A 22,703-nucleotide genomic window follows, 5' to 3' on the forward strand; every position below is an offset into this window, starting at 1 on the left:
CTGATAGGATGCCCTGGGCACCGTTGGTGGGAGAAGAAAATGACTACCTCTATATAGATGATGGTATTTTTCTTTAAGGAGGAAAGAAAGCAAAGGAAAGAAATAGAATTACTGTATGGTCCAGCAATTCCAGATATGAACACAAAAGAGTGTTTGAAGGTCATCAAGACTGGGCAAGGTGGCAAAGGGGCAGATTCCAGCTCTGGGTTCTGGGTCACCTGGCAGCCATCGAGGCCAAGCAAGTGTGCTGAGCGCAAGGTGGTGACCGTGTACCACGAGGACACCAATATCTTTGGCAGCTTCTGCAGAAACAAGTTGAAGTATCTGGCCTTTCTCCGGAAGCAGATGGACACCAACCCTTCCTGAGCCATGGCTTGAAAGCAACCAACCATTCCTATCCGACCACGCCCCTCCCCCAGCCCCACCAAGAAACGGAGAGGGGAGTCCAAGTGCTTGGGGAAGGGGAAAGGGAGGGATTCCAGAATATTCTAGAATTCAAACTCTTTAGCTCAGACTCCAATTCATTGGAAAGTCCCCTTAGAGACACAATGGACCTCCACACAGAGGTAATGGGGAAACGTGGGCGCTTAAAAAGGCCTCGGAGGAAAACACAGGGATAACATCAAAAGCCCGGCATCCAGCCCACTCATTTGCCAGGCCCCATCACAGGCCCCGGCCGGGCCAAAGAGGAGGGCGTTTAGAGTAAGACCTGGGCTCGTGTAACACAGGGAACTCAGTAAAATAGTGTATATGTGGGGGCATGTACACAGACAACTGTGCAATTAAAAAAAAAAAAGAAACAAAACAAAAAACAAACAAAACAAAACAAAAAACCACCCCGAACTTAAAAGTGGCTGAAATTCAAAAATACATTTCCCGAAAGATATACAAATGGTCAGTAAGTATGTAAAACGCGGCGGGTAATGGAACCACAGTTCTGAACCGGACCACAGTGACATTCAAGCCCACCTGTGAAGCAACGACAGACACTAACAGACGCTGGGAAAGGTGGGGATGCTGGAATTCTCACGCACGCTGATCTCACGCACGCTGGTGGCCATAGAAACAAAGCAGCTGTGAGTGGTTCCTTTTAAAATGAAAGTTTGAAAAAATAGGAAATGAAAGTTACAAATGAATTAGGGCTCTGAAAAGAAACAAGATTTAAGACTTTACATTCAAATGCATTGTGTTTTCTCTTTGATGAGAAAAAAATGAGGTATAATCTTTAAAAATCGCTATTTATTCAATTTATACACTGAATACATGTAAACTGCACTAGACTCTTTTTTACACTTTTAATTTATTTACATATGTACCGAGAATAAACAGAACTAGGAATATCAACGGATTTACCCATGAGGATTTTTTTTCTGAAATCTTTAATTTAAAATGCTTTATTTAAAAGGCTGGGGGGTAGCTTTGCCGGTAACGTGCCTGCTGCAAACACTTCGTATTCCAAGCACTCACAAGAAGCCGAGTGGCAGCTTGTCCCTGTCCCCCAGCTCTGGGTCAGCAGGTGGTCAGGATGGCCGCTGTACAGGACTGGCCTCTGGGCCAAACTGCCACCAGTGCAGAAGTTTGTCGAAGATTTCGGCAGCTGAGCTGAAGGAGGGGGCGGAGACAGTTACCGGACCCTCACCCGAGTACCCAGCCCCCAACCCAACCAACTATATTCAATTCTCCCCGAATTTCTCATGGTCTTGGGGACTCGGAAAGTACTGGAAGATCTAGGTGGGGAGAAGGAAGAGGCTCCACCTCGCTTCTCAAGTCAGTGGGGAGTCATCGTTCCTGGTGCTTACAGACAGACCTTCCAGTGTGGCACTCTGTGGTTGCCCGTGTTCCTCTCTATAACCTCTCACCCCCGCTCTGTAAGTTACACATGCGCGTGCACACACACACACACACACACACACCTTTATTTTAAATACAGCGTGGTGGCACATGTTGAAATCCTAACACGGGGTTTTTTTTTTTAATTAGGAAGTTATTTATTATTATTTTTTTTTTTTTATTGAGCTCTACAATTTTCTCTGCTCTCCTCCCTGCCTTTCCCCTCCCCTTCAATCCTCTCCCAAGGTCCCCATGCTCCCAGTTTACTCAGGAGATCTTGTCTTTTTCTACTGCCCATGTAGATTAGCTCTATGGATGTCTCGCTTAGGGTCCTCATTGTTGTCTAGGTTCTCTGGAATTGTGATTTGTGGGCTGGTTTCCTTTGTTTTATGTTTAAAAACCACTTATGAGTGAGTATATGTGATAATTGTCTCTCTGTGTCTGAGTTACCTCACTCAAAATGATGTTTTCTTGTTCCATTCATTTGCCTGCAAAATTCAAGATGTCATTTTTTCTGCTGTGTAGTACTCCATTGTGTAAATGTACCACATTTTCCTTATCCGTTCTTCGGCTGAGGGGCATTTAGGTTGTTTCCAGGTTCTGGCTATGACAAACAAAGCTACTATGAACATAGTTGAGCACATGTCCTTGTGGCATGATTGAGCATCCTTCGGATATATACCCAAAAGTGGTATTACTGGGTCTTGAGGAAGGTTGTTTCCCAATTTTCTGAGAAATAGCCACACTGACATCCAAAGGGGCTGTACCAGCTTGCACTCCCACCAGCAATGCAGAAGTGTTCCCTTTGCCCCACAACCTCTCCAGCATAAGCTGTCATCAGTGTTTTTGATCTTAGCCATTCTTACAGGTGTAAGGTGGAATCTCAGAATTGTTTTGATTTTGATTTCTCTGATGACTAAGGATATTGAATATTTCCTTAAGTGTCTTTCAGCCATTTTAGATTCCTCTGTTGAGAGTTCTCTGTTTAGGTCTGTACTCCACTTTTTTATTAGATTATTTGTTCTTTTGATGACCAATTTCTTGAGTTCTTTGTGTATTTTGGAGATCAGACCTCTGTCTGATGTGGGGTTAGTGAAGATCTTTTCCCATTCTGTAGGCTGTTGTTTGTCTTGTTGACTGTGTCCTTTGCTTTACAGAAGGTTTTCAGTTTCAGGAGGTACCATTTATTAATTGTTTCTCTCAGTGTCTGTGCTACTGGGGTTATATTTAGGAAGTGGTCTCCTGTGCCAATGCATTCAAGTGTACTTCCCACTTTCTCTTCTGTGAGGTTCAGTGTGGCTGGCTTTATGTTGAGGTCTTTGATCCATTTGAAGTTTTGTGCATGGTGATAGATATGGGTCTATTTTCATTCTTCTACATGTTGATATCCAGTTATGCCAGTACTGTTTGTTAAATATGCTTTCTTTTTTTTCCATTTGATATTTTTTGCTTCTTTGTCAAAACTCAGGTGTTCAAAGGTGTGTGGATTAATATCCGGGTCTTTGATTCGGTTCCATTTGTCCTCCTGCCTGTTTTTATGCCAATGCCATTCTGTTTTCATTACTGTAGTTCTACAGCGGAGTTTGAAGTCAGGGATGATGATGCCTCCAGAAGTTCCTTTATTGTACAGGATTGTTTTGGGTAACTTGGGTTTTTTGTTTTTCCATATGAAGTTGAGTACCGTTATTTTAAGGTCTGTGAAGAATTCTGCTGAGATTTTGCTGGGCACTGCATTAAGTCTGTAGATTGCTTTCCCAACACGGGTTTTAGAGGAGGGACAATCAAGGTTCGGGACAATCAGGGTTCAGCCAGCCTGAGCTGCTTGAGACACTGTGGCAACAGACAGACAACAGACACATAAATAGTTGATCTGGGGTATTCAGTGAAGCTGGTAACTATACTGAGAACTTGTTTTCCCGATTCCTTTGATAAACAGGGGGACCTCAAAGTCATTCCTGGAAATGCAGATCTTTCCAAACTGGTGTGGGAGAATTGTCTGTATTCTGTCAATCATATTTTAATAAAACGCTGATTGGCCAGGCAGGCAGTATAGGCAGGAAAGCCAGACAGGAAGTAGGGGGTGGAGCAAAGAGGCTGGGAGTATTCTGGAAAGCAGGAAGCTCCCTCTGGTAGTTCTGCCCAGACCATCGGAGAGGAAAGATGTAAGCTGCCCCGTTGAAAAAGGTACTGAGCCATGTGGCTAATGTAGATAAGGAAAATGGGGTAACACAAGTTATAAGAGTTAATAAGTAGCCTGACCTAATGGGCCAATCAGCTTTATAACTTATAGAGATCTCTGTGTGGTTGATTTTTTCTGGGACTTGCCGGTTGTGGGGTACCAGGCGGGAACAGATACCCCAACAAGCTGGCCCTCATGTTACACCAAATAATGAAAACGCTGACTTTTCCATGTCCTGTCTTTTGTACACCCTGCCTGTAGGATCTAGGGAACATGAACTCAGAAATGCATGGGGAAGCATAGTGCTGACGGAAGCCCAGAGAACCAGACATACACAAACGAGATGCTGGACCCCAAATTAGGAGCAGTTTCCATGGATTTCGATGGCACAATGCTTGTTCACAGTCTTACTAACTCTATGGACAGCGAAAAATACAATGAAACTGGTTGTTACCTTTGTAAAAATGGGTAAAACAGTGAGAAATGGATGTGTAAACTTAAGTTTGATGTTTAGTTTGTCTATAAAAGTAACACCTGCTAAGTAAATTCAGAGAAACTTGTTCATCAGCTGACCTGAATTTGTAGAAAATAATTGACTCCTGACAGACAACTGGGGAACCTGGAGAGAACTGAACTAGGCCCCCTGAATACAGGTGGCACTGGTGTGGCCACTGTCCGTGGAACCAGAATCTAACTCCAAGGCATGAGCGGACTTTGTAGAGCCCATTCTCCATGGAGAGACACCTTTCTCAGCCTAGACATGGGGCAGGGGAGGGGAGGGCCTTGGTCCTGCCTCAGTGAGGGGATGAGACAGTCATAGTTGACTTCCCTGAGGAGGCCTTAACCTCTCTAATGAGCAGATGGAAGGTGAGGTGGGAAAGGGGGGAGTGGGAGGAAAGGAGAAGGGGGGACCTGGAATTGGTGTGTTAAAAAATAAATAATAAACGAATTAATTAAAAAGAGTAACTTGTTATTCAATAAGAACTTACTATTTTTCTTCCTCTTTCTCTTCCTGTAGTGCCGGGGCTGGAACTAGAGCCTTGCATGGGCTTGGTGAGCGCCTGACTACTGAGTCACGTCCCAGACAGCAGTGGTTGTTCTTCCCTTGTGTGATAGCTCAGTTACCTTTTAAAATAGTTTAATCGCATAATAATAATACTGTTACACTATAAAATTTAAAAGAACTACTGATAAATGTTTACACACACACACACACACACACACACACACTATGCTAAAGGTTACAAAGTCAGACTCAAAAGGCCACACTTTGCACGATTCCATTTATATAAAATGCCCAGAATAGGTGAATCCTACGAAAATAGAGGAGTGCTGGCTAGTGTCTATGGGTGAAGAAAAAGGAGTAACTGCTTAATGGTCCTGGGTTTGCTTCAGGGATGAAAAAACCTGCTCTGGAAGCAGCTAGAGGCAATATCTGTGCCAAGGTTTCAAACACGCTGAAACACCGACCTGTGGACCAAAAGAGCAGGTGTTTTCTAGGAATTGTATCTTAATGCAAAGAAAAAAAAGATACATAAATCTACAAAAGATACAAAAAAATAACCTTGTGGAGGTAGAGTAGCACTCAGAGTGGGGGCAGGGTTTCTAGTTCAGGGATAAACACCATGACCAAGCAACTAGTGGAGCAAAGGGTTTATTTCATCTCACGTGTCCTGATCCCAGGCCATCATCAGGGAAATCAGGGCAAGAACTCAAGCAGGAACTGAAGCAGAAGCCACAGGGGAGTGTAGATACCGGCTTGTTCCTCATGGCGTGCTCAGCTTTCTTATAGCACCCAGGACCACCAGTCCTGGGGTGGCACCACCAGCAGTGAGGGGGCCTCCCGCAGCTGTCACCAATCAAGAAAATCCCCCCCCAGGCCAATCTAAGGTTCCCTCTTCTGACTCTAGCTTGTGTCACGTTGATGAACTCGCTGCACACAGGGCCTGGGCTTCCATGCCTCTGCAGATATTTCTTAAAGAGAAGGAACCACCTGAACCAGATTGCCAGATTCCATCAGGAGTCAGTGAATGGCCTGGGGAGGAAGGGCTTTCTAGACAGACCGTGAAATCTCCAGCTCTGGCAACTACAAGTTCTCTGGTCTGTGTGTATGTATGTGTGTGTTTGCTTTTTTTCTTTTTGTTTTTTTTAAGACTAAAGCCTCTCTGGGGTCAGGCTGATCTGGGTGGTCTTCACTACCACATGGGGCCGCGTTGACATCCAGACCCAGGCTGCTCTTGAGGACCGTGTTTGGGTCCGTGGTCCTACTGCAGCTGGGGTCTGTGTTGCTACCCAAGGTCACACAGAAGCCCAAGGTCAGAGCAGGAGAGCAAGGCGCATTCCCGCCACCAAACACAGAGATATTTGCAGGCCACGCAGCGTGCTGCATGGCAGATTTAGGTTTTACTCAGATAAAAAGGGTTTGTAGGCTGCATGGTGTTACCCAGAGCTGAGGTGATGAGATCGACTCCCACCTGGCAGTCCCAGAGCTGGCAGTGAACTACCTCAGCCACATTGAAAGCCTGAGAGAGGCGGAGCCAGCATCCAGGGCCACTGTGACCAAGCTGCTTAGCATTTTAAAAGCACTCCTGGTCAGAAAATTATTACAGATACACAATAAAGATATATTCAGATTAAAAAGATCTCTAAATGGGTCACAGTGTTGAATAAATGTACACAGGCTTAAGAGATAGAAGAAAAAGAAACAGATAGTTATAAAAAGAAGTAAATGGTTAAAAAAAAACAAAATCTTTAAAGAGACAGAGTACAGACAATGATAGATTAAAGAAGTAAAGAAAAATAAGCCATACAAGAATAAGAGATACACAGAGAGTCTGGATTATGTATACTATTGCGGTTTCTTTGAATTTTTTGACTGTGAATGAGCTAAGTACAGAGAGACATTTCATTGTATGGCCTGCTAAGCTAAACCAACATATATACTTTAAAGGTATCTTTACTGAAAAATTTGGGTCTAAGGATATGTTGCTTTAGAAAAGGTTCTGCTTTTGTTTCCACAGAAGATGAGAACCTATGGATTCCTTCCAGACTAATATTTGATGGACCACCTCCCCCACCTGCTGAAAGATCTCTGCAAACCCCAAAATTACTTTACTCAACAAAAAGCAGGAAGCAGTTTGGAGAGAACTATGCCCAAATTTCCAAATAGTTCTTATAACTGTTTGTGTACATTTAAAGGGGGAATGTAGAGCTGAATACTTTGCATTGGTATGAATCTTGGTTTATTGATACAAATTTAAGGTCAATTTTGTTATATGTATATGCCTGCTCTTGATTAAGGTATTGTGTTTGTGCAGCTCATTTAAAAATGTAACGTATAATTAAGAAATATAGGTTAATAGATAGTCGTCAATAATAGTCAAGCTTGTAGTCATGTTAGTTAGGTTTTCTAGATGTATAGATATGTATTTCAGGTGGCTAAGTATTCTTCAAACCTTTCAAAGACTAACAGAATATGGCATTAAAGTGTTTTAAGAAATTGGAACTTTTCATGGCAATGAGACACATCTGCTCCTGGCAGCACCAATCTACTTCAAGAGGAAGATGGGCATCGGAGAGGCTCCTTATGGAGCTTGTTAGCCATTTTTGGGCAAGAAACTTCTCTTGCCTTGACTGCAAATAATACCGTTTCTGTGTGATTATTTTGGGTCTGGATGGTCAGGAACGAGCAAGCAGCCTCCGCAGCTGAGTCCCAACCCTGTAAAGTAGAAATGTCAGCCATCTCCAGTCCTTTTTAAGGTTGCAAGATGCTCCAAGGCAGCATACTGAACCAAGATTGAGCTTAGCCTCCAGGCTCTACCCATGCCTGCAGAGGAGCCACTGGCCTTGTCTGGTTTGTCTCTGTCTCTGGAGCTGGAATCTCTCAAAGCCAGGCCCCCTTCACTAATGCTGTATCGTGGGGTGACTCCTTGGGTCTCACTGACTGCACATACCATGCAGGAGGTGGGGCTGGAGAACAACTGCTGGGGACTTTCCCATCCACTGCCAGGGGAGCTTGCTGGCCTCAGAGCAGAGCAGTGCTGGGGAAGCTGGTCCCCATCCCCCACCTCCTGAGGTTTGTGTTCATCCTAGTAAATCTGTTTGTCTGCTCTGCAGATCCCTAACCTGCCCTTCATCTTTGTAGCCAAAGACCCAGCAAGACTCTCAAAGTAGTTCTGCTCTGAGAGAGAAAATGGAGAGAAGAGAGAGAGAGAAAGAACACTAGAGAGAGAGAGAGAGAGAGAGATTTCAAAATGCCCTGCCTTGTGACTTACCATGCAGTTTCTGATGTGATGGGATCAACACAAGGCCACAGGATGACAGTCTGACCCCAGGGTCCCTCACAGGGTCCCAGCACGGGGTCACCTTGCTCTTCAGTACTTTGAGTCAATAGCCACGTCTTATGGGCTGGCGCAGTGGGCACTGGTCCTCTGTGTCCCTACATTGGCTGCATTGATTCCTTCCTGGTGCTGCTGCAGATTCCCAGGCCTCCACTCCACATCTGAGGCAGACACAGAACAGGAGAGATGCTGTCAAACCGAAGACACAAGAGTCAGGGTAGGAAAGAGGGTTCAAATAAATTATGGGGTTGAAGTAAGGATGGAGGCAACCAGAGGTCAGAGGACAAAAAGGAGGAACATGAGGCCGGTCTGATCTGCCCTTGGCTGGGGGCTGGAGGCGGGGGTGGGGACCGGGTAAAGGAGTCCTGACGTGAACTGAGGAGACCTAATAGGTGGCAGGCAGGGATCAAAGTGAAGCTTCCATAGGCAGAAAAGGGGGCACAGGGCAGTCACAATGAGACAGAAATAATGGAGGTGTCTGACTCTCAGGCTGTTTCTACCCACACACATGCCGTGGAGCAGGACACAGAGGTGAAAATGGTCTCTGGGTCAGACGGTCTGAGGGTTCAGCCTCACTGTGTGAGGAGGATGTTTATTTAAAGCAAATCACTATGTTTACTCTAAGCTTTGCGCTGTGGGCCCTGGGTGAGGAATTATCAGTGAAAGCTAGGCTATTAATCAATTGCGGAGCCTGGCTTCCTTTCTGGAGAGTGGGAGGGACAGAGGATCTAGGGAGGACAGGAGGGAAGGCAGTGAGGGCTGTGTGGGAATGACTGCCCTCAGTGAGCAGGAAGGTCAAGTCATGAGGGAAGTGGCCTTGAGGTGATGTCAGGCTCAGGAGTGGAGTGGAGGGTGGTGCTCCACAGCATTGCAGTCATGAGATGAAGCTGGCCAGAAATCACACTGTGGGATGCTCCTGGTAGGGCCAGGCTGCCCAGGGAGTAAGGACAAGTTTCCTGGGCCGACCCTGGGACACTGAGCCCGGGAGATGGGAGCCATGATGCTGCTGGAGTGATAGTCTCTTCAGGCCATATTTCTGGCCCTGGCCCAAAGCCTAAGTGTTATGATTCTAGCCACACAGCATGGCTAACACTTCTGGGTTCCCCAGCCACACATGTGTGAACAAGTGCTCAGGCAAAATACCTAGCTGCCCCGGGGACCTTAAAAGGCCCTGTGTGACCTATGTGTGGCATAGTTGTATCACCTACATATGACACAGCTATGTAAGCCCTTGTGCACATGCGTGAGCTCCGTCATCTGTGTATGATGTAGCTATACCAATCCCCCGTGTGCATGCTCTACGCAGCCTTTAAAAGCTGGACGCACCATCTTCAGCTCTCTCTTTCTGCACACTGACTTCACCAGGTTTGTACACGTCTCTTGTGAGGACCTCAGAAATGGGAAGATAGTTACCCTAGAAAGAGTTTGGATGGAGAAGGACATGCTAATAGGTATGCCTGGGACTTTGAGCAACTCAGGCCACCTACAATGAAGTGGCCAACAGAAGGTCCTTTTTAACAAACTTGGGCCAAGGCAGAGAAGGTTTTTCTGGGAATCTGGACCATAGTTCAGGAGGAACCATTCTGTGTGAGCTCCAGAAGTGGCAGGTGGGTAGATGGATGGAGAAATGGATAGATAATAGATGAATGAAGAAATTGATAGATGGATGAATGGGTGGATGAATGGGTGGGCAGATGGGTGGGTGGATAGATGTGTGGATGGATGGATGGGTGGATAGATGGATGGATGAATGAGGAAATGATGGATAGGTGGGTGGATGGTTGTCTGGACATGTCCTAGATTCATTTCTGTTGCTGTGATAAAATACCCTGTCAAACATCAATTCGGAGCTAAAGGGGTCTATTTCAGCTTGCGGTCCCAGGTTCTAGTTCATCGTTGTGGGGAAGCGAAGGCAGGCACTTCAGATAACTAGCCGTATCCCATCTACAGTCAAGAGCAGGGAAAGAAGAAACGTGTGCACGCTGCTCACCTGCTTGAACTCAGCTCTAGTTCTCCATGCTTGCATAGTTTAGGACCCCTGCTTAGGGAATGGCGCCTCCCATCGTGGGCTGTACCTTCCCACATCATTTAATTAAGTAAGCCCACCACAGACACGCCCACAGGTCAACCCCATGGAGATAATCCCTCGTGAGATTCTTTTCCCAGGTGATTCTGGGTTGTGTCCAGTTGACAAACTGTCACGGATGGACGGATGAGTGTTCTTCTCAATGATATCAGTAGTCTCGATGCTATCACCGTGTTGGTGAACCAACTAAGGCGAACTAAGAGCTCAGCAAATGCCTCTGGTGTTTGTTTGTTTGTTTGTTTGTTTGTTTGAGACAGGGTTTCTCTGTAGTTTTGGAGCCTGTCCTGGAATCTAGCTCTTGTAGACCAAGCTGGCCTCAAACTCACAGAGATCCTCCTGCTTCTGCCTCCCGAGTGCTGAGATCGAAGGCGCATGCCACCACTGCCCAGCACCTCTGGTGTTCTTACCATGGTTGCTTTTTGTGTATGGTGGGGCTTCATGTCTCATGCCCACTTCATTAACATGAGTGCCTCTTGCCACACAGGCCCTCAGAACGACCAATTATATGAATACTCAGCTTGCCGTGCTGGGCTCATAGGGTCTAGGTACCACTAGCTACACAATCTTTGGCTGCTTTCTTAAGATTTTTATAACTCAGTTTCCACGTGTGCAAAATAAAGGTAATATACTCCCGTGAAAAAAAATGCACCAGGACGTGGGAAATGACGGCTGACACTTATTCTAGGGATGTGAGGGTTGTTGGTGTTCCTGTTCAGACATGTGGTCAGAGCAGGGGCAGTGGGATTGCCCCTGGGGGGTGTTTCACCTGCTCTTGAATGCATAATCCAAGTTAGCAGTGAAGAGGGAGGCCCTCCCACACCAGGTGGGTAACCTCAGTCCTCCCGCCTCCCGGGAAGATCCCTCCTTCCTTTTGGATGAGGTCACCTTGTTCAGTCTGAGACCTGTATGGATAACAAGCTCCCCATGCTTCCTGCCCCATTCTATGAATACAAAACAGAAGACTTAAAAATCTGGCCCTGGCTCTGAGCAGGTGAGATGGCTCAGCAGGTAAAGCACTTGCTGCCAAGTTTGATGACCTGAGTTTGATCCCTGGAACAAGAGGTGGAAAGGGGGGGGGGAAATCTGATTTCCGCATGCATGTAATGGCATGCATGCACCCATACAGATACACATATAATTAAATAAATAAATTTAAAGAACTTGCTTCCCAGTGCTATCTAAAAAAAAAAAATCATCATGGAGCTGGAGAGTGGTGGTGCACACCTTTAATTCCAGCGTTTAGGAGGTAGAGGCAGGCAGATCTCTGTGAGTTCCAGGCCAGCCTGGTCTACAGAGTGAGTTCCAGAATAACCAGGGCTACACAAAGAAACCCTCTTTCAGAAATAAATAAATATATAAGCAAAACAAACACCATCAAAGAAGGGGATTGAGCATGTGACAAAGTGTGAGCTCTGGAGACCCCTTCCTAAGGGGAGGAGCCTTCACGGTGCATTAACAGGTAGCAGGTGGCTATGGGAGGTGGGGGTGGAGGGCAAGGGGCTTCTCGGAAGATTTTCCAGATCTTGGCAGAACACCCTGGAACTCCGGTTCTGCTCCAACTCACCCTTTGCAGTCTCCTAGGGAGACACTGAGGCTCTCCGAAGTCCTGTTGTAGGTGTTCCTGGTGCAACCAAAGGCACGGCTGGGCGTTCCTGGAGCAACGGCTTCTCTTCTGCTCCTGCTCTCTTTAGCCACATCAGTGAAAAGTTCCACCCCTGCTGAAGGCCACACTCGTGACTGATTGTGCGAATGTGGATCTAAGAGCTGCCATTTTCATAAGGACGGTATGTAGTAGGGATCCGCTTCTTCATTCCCAGCCACCCTGAAATAACCACACAGAAGCTGTATTATTTAATCAGTGCTTGGCCAATCACTTAAGTGTATTTCTGGCTAACTCTTATATATAACTAAACTAACACATCTCCATTAATCTGTGCATTGCCACATGGCTGTGGCTCACCGGGTAAAGTTCTGTCCAGCTTCTGTCCCTGGCAGGGCTACATGGCTTCTCTTTGACTCCGCCTTCTTTTCCCAGCATTCAGTTTAGTTTTAGTGTCCTCCCACAAAAAATGATATTTTGTCATATCACAGGCCAAAGCAGTTTATTCATTAGCCAATGAAAGCAACACATATCCAGGAGGACCGCCCACATCAACGATGCAGCTGTCACTCATTTCTGTGCTGTGTGCAAGGCTCTGTGCTAAGCATCCAAGTGTGCAGCGCACAACGTCTGTCTGCGCTCTATGCTCTACCATACAGTTCACGAGCTTTGGGCAAGGGGCTGGAGATTGAAACACACACACAAAGACACACAGACACACAGACAGAGAGACAGAGACATGGACCTCTAGTCACTGGTAAGAAGCACCACGGAGGCTTATGTACCCAACAGTCAGGTGGGCCAACAGGTGAAAACCTTATCCTCTGATCCTCAAGGCCAAGGCAATACATGCTCGTGAAGCAGAGCTGGTAAACAACTTTGACACAGCCTTTAGTAACTCAAATCAGAAGGAAAGTAAAGGTCTCTAGCAGGGAAGAGCAGCTGGAGGCCAGGACTCCAAATGGTCCCAACACAAGTGTGTTCTTTCCTGGTGTCCAACCATCACATAACTTTCAGATGAAGAGGAGGAAACTCACAGCTGAATGAGAGAGATGAGAGAGCCTAAGTAACTGGATAAGGTGACAGGGCTGGCAGGTAGCAAAACCAAGATTCAGACCCGGAGTAGGAATGAGGAAAACACAGTCATTACTTTTTGGTGGTAGGACCTCATGTAGCCTGGGTTGGCTTCAAATTCACCGTTGAAAAGGACCTTCCTTCCTTCCGGTCATGTTTATTTACTTATCTTGATCTTTCTTTTCTTCTTTCTTTCCTTCCTTCTTTCCTGTTTCTTGTTTCTTCCTTTCAGGCAGCCTCTCATGCCAGCCTAGAGTTTGAAATCTCTCTGCTTAGCCTCCTCAGCGCTGAGATTTCAGGCACGTGGCCACACATAGCCTCTCTTTGTCTTGTGTAGAGAAGGACAATGAGAATAACCCTCGTGTTCCTCTAACTCTAGAAAATGGCCCCTATATTCTGAAATCCATGGCTTTAGGAAGAGTGAGCTGGGACAGGGTCTAGCTGTGTGTAACCGGAGCTGGCACTTGTGTTGTAGCCCAGGCTAGCTTGAACTTGTGACCTTCTACCCATCCATCCATCCATCCATCCATCCATCCATCCATCCATCTACCAATCCACCCATCCATCCATCTACCCGTCCACCCACCCACCCACCCACCCACCCACCCATCCACCCACCCATCCACCCATTTCCTCTGTGTGTTTTTACATGCACAGTAAGCCCTGAGCACAGAGGGTGGCAGAAGGAACAGAAAATGCTCAAGGAGCCCGCAGCCTGGAGAGAGAACTGGTAATGAATAGGGCAGAAACCCTGGAGTTTCTAGGTAAGAAAATCAAGTGAGTTTCTATTTCCCCTTTGCACCACTTACCCTCCTCCCCACGCCCACAGGGGGTTTTCTCCGAAAGGGCAGCTAGCCTCTCAGGGGACTGCTCCTGCCCTGGATCTGAGTCAGCCCTGAGGTCTGCCAGTGATGACACAGCTCTGGACTCTCCCGAGAACTACCACTCTATGTCACTTCCCTGAGACACGGAGGGAGAACAGAAGGCCCTCCACACAGCCTTTCTTCTGAGGAAAACTATCTTCCTCCACAGCAAATGCCACCCGTGAGCAACCCTGAGCTGTTCCTCCGGGGCTTTCTATGTGTGACACCGAGTGCCGGGAAACCAAGGCCCTTCATGATGTTTCTCAAGTGTTGACCTCCTTTCTTCCATCACACAGAATTAAGTTACACTGTGCTGAATGAATGTTGAACTGGGGCCCAAGAGAAAGAAGGTTGGCTAGGTGGCAAGCATGGCGGCACTCCTGCCCCTCACAGAAAGCTTAGAGTCCAGCACATCCCATTGAGGTTTTACAGTGGATCCCCAGTAGAACCGAGGGAGGAAGCCCATTTCACAGACGAGGACACTGAGAGCTCAGAGAGGATGAAGAAGAGCTGAGACAGGGTGAATCTTCTACCCAGAAGTTCCATTTGCTTAAGGACAACCACCCACAGAACCCAGACTAGGAAGAGCTCAGCTGTATGCAGCCCCAAGGGGAGACCTCATCTTCTTCCCAGGTTCCTGACGTATCCCAACCCTGCCCAGCCCTCAGTTCCAAGATAAATGGCAGGTCTAGTATCAGTAAGTAGACTTGCGTTTCCTTTTACGCTAAACAGGACGCAGGGCTGCCAGAGACTTGACCGGTGCTCATCCTGCCTGGGCAGGAGACAGTGCTTTATCTTTCTTCATGAGGAAACGGTCTGGTAAGTGATTTAATTTCTACTTGAGGTAAGAAAATAGGGCAGTAAAGAGGCCTTGCTCTCTAAGCAGGAGTTAGGTCAGCCTCAGAGGTCTAAATAGGAGAGAGGCTTCAACGAGAAAGAATCACAAATTTGAGGCCAGCCTGAGTAACTTAGTAATATAAATATTCCTATATATAAATATATAGTTCATGTGTATACATATATATATATATATATAATTAAACTGTTGGGAATGGATATTGATCAGCAACAGAGCGCTTAACTAATATGTATAAGGCCCTAGGTTTAATTCTCAGTAGTGGTTTTAAAAGAATTCAATCAAAAAGGAGAGGGTGAGATAGAGCGACAATTCCGTGATAGAACAATTGCCTAGCATGTGTGAAGACAATTTTGAGTCCAAGTCACATATGGCTCTCTTGGCCTGCTGAGTTCCTGTGTGTATGGGAGGGGCTGAGAGCAGCGGCTTGCAGGGGGCAGTGGTTACCAGGGAGCAGCAGCTTGCAGGGGCAGTGGCCAGCTGGGAGCAGCGGCTTGCAGGGGGCAGCGGCTAGTGCAGGGGCGCTCTTCCAGCAGTGGTTGCCAAGGCTTGTGAGGGGCCGCTGAATCCCAGGCAGCCTGCTGGGCCCCTACTGGACCTCATTTAATTCTTATGGCAAGAGGAAGAGGATGGCCCTATGGGCCATTTCAGAGATGGGAAACAGGGTTAGAGGTCCTGCACCTACTGAGTATCAGCGCTGGGATTTGGAATCTGCTCTGGCTCCAGAAGTCCACACGCTGAGCTGTGACAGCAAGATTCGCACTCCCAATGAAGTCTAGAAACCACCTGTGTGGGCATCTCCCAGGACTGATCAAAACACTCTGTCTGGGGGCCTGCTCAAACTCACTAGACCAGGAGCTCAGAAAATGGGGCCAAGAGCTGCCTCTGGCAATCTTTCCAGTTGGTTCTTCTGCCGATAAATCTGAAGTCTCCTGCCTGGGTGTCAGTGTCTACTGTGTGGGGACAAGTGACAGGAGGAACATGAGACCAGAAGGAGCCAAGCAGCTGGGGTCCTGAGAGGCAGGCTGAGAGATGGATGACTACCGCATCCTGTGGCAAGCCCCGCCAGCCCCTGGCACAGTCCTCACTCTTGGCCTGTGTTAGCTGGGGCTAGTCAGTCAGCTTCCTAGCCTAGCCTGGGCTATCTAGGTCACTATAGTCTTTATATGAGGTCTGGGACAGTGTTCCTACTGCCGGGACTTGCCGCAATTCATCCTAAGGGCAACTGGAAGTTTATCATCTCTGCTAGCTTGGCCAGCAAGCTCAGGACCGATTTCCCCAGTTTCTCTACCCTGTTCACCTCCCCCGGGCCAATGCTGGGGTTACAGGCACACACAGCCATGCTTAGCTTCTCACATGAGTGCCAGGAATTCCAACTAGGCCCTTGTGTTTACACCCCAAGTGCTCTTACCCACTGAGCCGCTTCCCCAGCCTGCCTTGCGCTATTTTAACCTGACTCCGTCTGATCTAGATGGAGGAAACAGGATTTGCCTGCACGGATCCATTAGCAGACAGGTCCTAGCTGGAAGAGGAAGGAGGTAGAGTCCTCTCTTTCCTGGAATGTTGAAGAGTGTCCTGCAGGAACCTGGGAAGGGGTTGGGACCACCAGGAAGAGAACATGCAGACATCTGCAGAGTGATAACCACACATCACCGCATCACTCCTGGCACAACTGCATGGCCACCTCTTTCCTGAGATGACTATCAGTACCTCATATCTGTCTGTCTGTCTGCCTGTCTGTCTACTTTCCCTTTTATTTTCTTCCTCTTCCTCTTCTTTTTCTCTGTAGTCCAGGCTAGCTTTGAATGTGTCACTTTCTTCTCTAACCTCCCAGGGGCTGCCGTTATAGTTCTGTGGCTCGTTTATCCTCCACACCCTATTTCAATGGCTTCTGCAGTCATGAAGGACAGCAGCCCTAGACCCTTCTGGGAAGCCTAGATTTCCCTCCATCACCACTGAGGCCTCCTCCCCCTCATATCACCTCCTCCTCATGTCCTCCAGGATGAGGAGAGTGCAGACAAGCTCTCTGTTAGAGGACGGCAGATCCCGACAGCAAGTTCTGTTCTTTCTCCATCTGGCTTCCTTGGTGAACTTTCTGCTGAACTTCTTCCAGCCTTGTGGGCAGCTCTCCTGCCAGGAGGAGCCAGTGCCAGGAAGAACAGAATAATTGCCTCTCGTGTTGTGCATGCAGAGCCTTCATTAACACATCCCGGGAGTGGCATTTGCAGCCCTCTGTCACAGCATCCCGCCACTGACTAGCGCACAATTCATCTCCCTCACGACTCCACTGTCTCCAAAGAGCCAATTGGTTTTCTGCTTCTGTGGGTTGTGCTGCCTCAGTAGGAGAGGCTGCTATTTACAGAGAAGACTATGGGCTTGCTCACTCAGTGGCATGTGTTACACAGAAGACTATGGGCTTGCTCACTCAGTGGCATGTGTTACACAGAAGACTATGGGCTTGCTCACTCAGTGGCACGTGTTACAGAGAAGACTATTGGCTTGTTCACTCAGTGACACGTGTTACAGAGAAGACTGTTGGCTTGTTCACCCAGTGGCACGTGTTACAGAGAAGACTGTTGGCTTGTTCACCCAGTGGCACGTGTTACACAGAAGACTATTGGCTTGTTCACCCAGTGGCACATGTTAGGAATCAGGCCCCCACACACTCCACTTTTCATCCTACACTCTGCACAAAGAAGCAATGTGTTTAATCTGTGATGTTTGTGGATGCTAGGAACCATATCCTGAAATCAGAAGGCCTAGATTTTAGCAGTTGGTAGATCTCTCAAAGGTCTATCTATGCATTTGACCATGAGCAACATAGTGTGTTCCTGAGTGTCATTTTCTTCACCTACAAAATAAGAGGGCTGGCATTGACACCAGGCGGTAACAGAAGCCAACTGTGGTCTAGGAAGTCCTAGGCAAGGCAAAAGGAGGTCACAGAGTTGAACCCGACCGCCTGGCTGTGGGAACCTCTGATTTGCTCTATGAGTTGTAGTGATGACATTACATCATGGATGACAGCCTTGTCACCCAAGGCCACAAGATATCAAGCAATCTCAGGCCTGTGGTTTGGTGGCATCCGGAAGCCTATTCTGTAGGCACATCCTGATATCTTGCACTCAGCGTCTCATAGGGGGTGTCCAGTGGGTGAGCTGCAGACATCTATGAGAGGGGCAGTGTCTTTATCCCTACATTGACAACGAACATTGGCTGGTTAGAAGGGCAGGGCTGGGCTATGCCAGTAGAGGAAAAGCATGTCCCTCTTAGACCTAGTCCTTCCTTCTCAGTCAGATTCAGTCCTGCTTGCTAAGGTTCTGAAGTTATTTTCGAAACTCCTGAGGGGTTCATTTCTGTCTCCCAGTGTGGCCAAGCCTCTAGTTCACCGTCAGCTCCATCTCAAGGCCAGTTCTGCCAACAAATCCATCCTCTTATACAATGTCCTTTGGTGTGGGATGCCCCTCTGTAGGCTGCGAATATGTTTTATTACCATTGAGCTTCTTTATTAGCCAATGGTAATAAAACATATTCGTAGCCTACAGAGGGGAATCCCATTTCATCCCTTTCTTTCCCAAGTCTCAACTTCTCCATCTACAAAATGGGAACATCGTTCAACCTCGAAGCACATTAAACAGCAAAGAAAAACTATCTTGACCATGAGCTCAGCTCTCTCCTCTTTTGGTGGGGTGAAAATGGAAGAAGATAGGAGGGCAGTTGGAAAATATGTGGGAGAGGAAAGTGGGTTGGAATGGGGATGCTGGGAGGGGCAGGCTTAGAAGTAACTCGGTCCCTGCCGTTTGTTGCTCCACCTGGAGCCGTGGTGGAGAGGAATCTCTCCACAGTCTGCTGGCAGCCTTGCTCAAACACATTCGGCCATTTGTGCTGATAAAACCTGCTGTTCTAGCTGCTGTGTGGGCTCAGAATCAGCTTCATCCGTTTCCATGAGGAAATGGAACACAAGCGGTTAGAAGGCCCATGGCAGCCTGGCACAGAGGATATGCCACCGTGTGGCCTCTGGTCAGTTGCTCCATGTTTGTACAACCTCTGCTTTCTCATTTGTTGACCTGGGTTTTCAACGTCCTGTTGGTTCCCTGGATTAAATCAGATAGGATAGACTGGGCTGGCTCAGAGCCTGACCTGTGGGATGTGCTGTGTCAAGGTTACCAGCTACTCATCGCTACAGACTGTATCCTCAGCCTGATGGTCTGTCTTGAAGACGTCCACTGGGAGAGTGTATTTAGGTGCCCATGGACCCACCCTGGTCCCATAGCCCAAGGGGCGGTCAGCTGGACCAGCCTCACCATGAAGAAGAGCAGTTCCGGTGTCAGCGGGCTGCAACAGTCTTTCTTAGCAGAAACTTCAAAGTGGAGAGAGTTCTGGAAGGCAGTGGGAGCCTTCTTCAAGTTCAGCTCTGTGGCCTATTAGACAGCCTTGCCTGGGATTGCTACAGAGCACAAGAAGAAGCAGGGACTATGCTCACACCACCTTGAGGTGATGGACGATGGGAGAGGGAGGCTTGTGAGTGGAGGAGATTGAAGACGTCATCCACCTTAGGTCTTGCACAAGGCTGCTGAAGACAGTTCTGGTCCTTCCTCTAGGTCATCCTAGGAACAGGCCTCCAAAAGCAATGGCCCCTCCATGTTCCTTCTCCTTCTAATTCTTACTTTCTTGAGGAAGTTCATGAGCTTGGCGTGAGACTCAGTTCACTCTGCAGATTGGTACACTGAGGACTCCTGGTGACTCCCTGTGGGGGCAACAGGTGCACAGGTGTTAGAGCCTTCAGCTAGGGACTTTCAGAGAAGATGGCTCAGAGGCTAAAAGCTCTTCCAGAGGTCCTGAGTTCAGTTCCTTATGTGGGATGTCCTTTTGTATATGTGTTGCTTTTATTGGTTGATGAATAAAACTGGTTGGACCAATGGCTTAGGAGAGTAAAGCCAGGCAGAAAATCCGAACAGAGATAAGGAGAAAGAGTAGACAGAGTCAAAGAGATGCCATGTAGCTGCCAAAGGAGAAAGACAACAGCCAGAACCTTACCCAGTAAGTCACAGCCTCATGGCGATACACAGATTAATAGAAATGGGTTAATTCAAGGTGTAAGAGCTAGCTAGAAATATGCTTGACCATTGGCCAAGCAGTGTTGTAATTAACACAATTTCTGTGTTATTGTTTGGGTCTGGGCGGCTGGAAAACAAAAGACCAGTCTCCTTCAACAAATTCCCAGCAACCACACGGTGGCTCACAAATATTGGCAACAAGATCAAAGCAATTGGGAAACTGACCTCATACTAAGTATACAGGTTTCATGCTGAAAAGAGCCTTGAGCTCACAGTGCAGGGGGAGAGAGCAGCTATGTAAACGAACAACCAAGCCCACAAAAACGCAGAACAGCATAACTGCACAGAACCAGCTTCGCGTTCTGACACCTCGTTTACTCTGTATGAACACAAGTGAGTCACTAGGGCTATCTGTGCCTCAGTTTCCTCCTGTAAACACGTAGATCATAGTTAGTAGTGTGCCTCAGCTGTGGCCTTTTCACAGTTTCAGTTATCTGAGAGTCACTCTGATCCAGAAATGTCAAAAGCAAATTTCCAGAAATAAACAACTTCTAAGATTCAAATAATTCATTGTGATGTTATAATTGTTCTATTTTACTATCGGTTGCATTGTTGATCTCTTAGCCTTAGCGTTTCTAACTTGAACTGTCCTGTACACAGGGAGCACAGGGTGCCGAATAGAACCTAGCACTGCTTGTAGTTTCCACTATGCTGCAGGGGCACTGAAAATCGTCTCCTGTAGATGAAGGGAACTGGAAATGAGATGCACAGAATGAACGTGCACAGCTCCCCAGGTTACCCTGAGGGGGCGGGGGCGGGGGCTCAGTCCAGCGCTCAGTTCTGGAAGGGAACCGAGGGTAAACTTTGCGGCCCTAGGAGGTGGTGCCAAAGGTGAGGATGGGTCCTCATGGAGGACCTTCTGGTGCCAGGCACTAGAGTAAGAAGACTTCACTTGGATGTCAAACTGTCTCTAATGTGGACCTTAAAGTCACCCCTAACCAGGAACAGAGTCCAAAGAGTGTCTATGCATGGCATGCCCCAAGCTCAGACAGTCTGGATATGAAGGCTCTAGAATTCTGATTTCAGATTCTCCATCACATTGCCTGATTATCTTCAGACATCTCACAGAACAAACCCGGGGAGGCGGGGCAGAGCTCTAGGCCATTGAATCAGATGATACAGCCCACGCCGGCTCACAGAACTAGAAATGCTGTCACATTGGCTTTGATTAACTCAGCCAGGAGCAGCAAATGAGCATCATTCCTGGGTGGTTTGTTCATCAACCATCACAACCCAGCTGTGGAGCCTGTGAGCAGGAAGGAAGTGGGTGGAGTCAGAGATTAAGTCTTCTATTTCTGTTGTGTCTTGAGAAGTTACAGAGCTGGGAGCCCGGGGCTCTTGTGGACACTGGGCTTATCCAGTGTGGGAGACTTAGTCTCAGAGTGGGACAGAGCACAGACCGTTGGCCAATCTGTCCTGTGGTGGGAGAAGGTGTCAGCAGATGGCATTTCTACCCTAGAGCAGAATCAGTGGTCTACACCTTCTTGTTCCCCCAGGAAGAAGGCAATTCACGGTATCTCCTGCCGCCGTTCCAGCTTTCCCATAGAAACATGCATGGTGTTACCTCTTCAAGACTGAAGACCCAGGAGATGCTAAGGAGAATGACCTGCGTCACATAGAGAGGGGGGTGTGAACTTAGGTCAAATGGGTCCTCAGAGTCTCCACAGGCACTCAGGAAAGTCTGGACGTGGAAGCCCAGATATTGCTTTTGTTTCTTTTCTATTTTTTGGTCTTGGGGTTGGGTTGAAGACTGAAGGTGGGGTCTGGTATTTTACACAAATGACTTGTCTCGCACGTCATCCAAACACCAAGTTCCGTTTGTGGGGGAAGTGAGAGGTGACTGATTCGTTCATGCAGAACGCAGCTGGGCTGCCGGAAAAGAGAAACCGAGGTTGCTGCGAAGGTGTGGGCTCAGGCTGACCTGGCTTGAGTCAGAGCAGGCGCCACTCCCATGCCAGTACCCAGTGCCGGCCCATTGTCCCACGAATCTTGGCTGCTCGCTCAGGTCATTTCCTCCACAGTCTCTGAAATACACAGGAAAGGAGAAAAGAAGAAGAAAGAAAGGAGGGCTTGAGGAAGGAAGGAAGAGAAGCAGGACAGGACAAGTCCCACAGGCTCTGCAGGCAACCTCTGCTACCTGGTCTGAGCTGCATCCCAGACCCAGGAGTAGATGTAGGTGTCATCAAGTCCAAAGACCAAAGACTTGCAGCTTGAGCCATGCTTTAGTTCATATATATACATATATATATATATATATATATATGTATGTATATATATATGGAAATAAAGTTTATATATGGAAATAGAATTAAGTTTAAACGAGTATTTATTAAGGACCGAGAGGGAGGGGAACAAATCACGGCCACCTCAGAGTCACGTCTTTTCACTCGCGTGTCTCTGAAGGTAGTTTGCCGCAAACCAAAGAGTTGTGCTTCCTGTCTGTAGCTGACCTTCCTTCCGCAGGACACCCCTGCCCCTTCGTGCTCTCTGAGGCCCATCACTTTTATCTCTTCAGTAAATGAACCTGCTACATCACAGTCAGAGACCTGAACTTTGCGGGCTTGTGGATGCCACCACTCTGGCAGGTGCTCCCAGCTTTCCATGGGAGCTGAGTGTCCCTCTTCACGGGACATTTAGAGGGTTTCCTAAACCATATCTGTGGGTCCAAGGTAGATAATCTTAACCTAGTACATTCCTTTCATGCCACACACAAGGCAACACATGTGTGTGTGTGTGTGTGTGTGTGTGTGTGAGAGAGAGA

General features: G+C 47.5%; 2 long non-coding RNA genes across 2 annotated transcripts; one reads left to right on the top strand and one right to left on the bottom strand.

Moving 5' to 3' along the window:
• Positions 1 to 1,942: 1,942 nt before the first annotated feature.
• Positions 1,943 to 12,264, bottom strand: LOC125393365 (uncharacterized). The gene is made up of 4 exons (XR_015003326.2): positions 12,000 to 12,264; positions 8,284 to 8,510; positions 4,999 to 5,134; positions 1,943 to 3,660 (listed from the first exon to the last, which is right to left on the bottom strand). It is a non-coding gene; the product is annotated as an uncharacterized LOC125393365 (long non-coding RNA).
• Positions 3,590 to 4,576, top strand: LOC146893681 (uncharacterized). Its single transcript, XR_015003325.2, has 2 exons — positions 3,590 to 4,014; positions 4,271 to 4,576. It is a non-coding gene; the product is annotated as an uncharacterized LOC146893681 (long non-coding RNA).
• Positions 12,265 to 22,703: the final 10,439 nt, after the last annotated feature.

This window comes from Myodes glareolus, chromosome 7 (assembly GCF_982192425.1).
Source record: "Myodes glareolus chromosome 7, mMyoGla1.1, whole genome shotgun sequence".
In the NCBI taxonomy this organism is placed as follows: Eukaryota; Metazoa; Chordata; class Mammalia; order Rodentia; family Cricetidae; genus Myodes; species Myodes glareolus.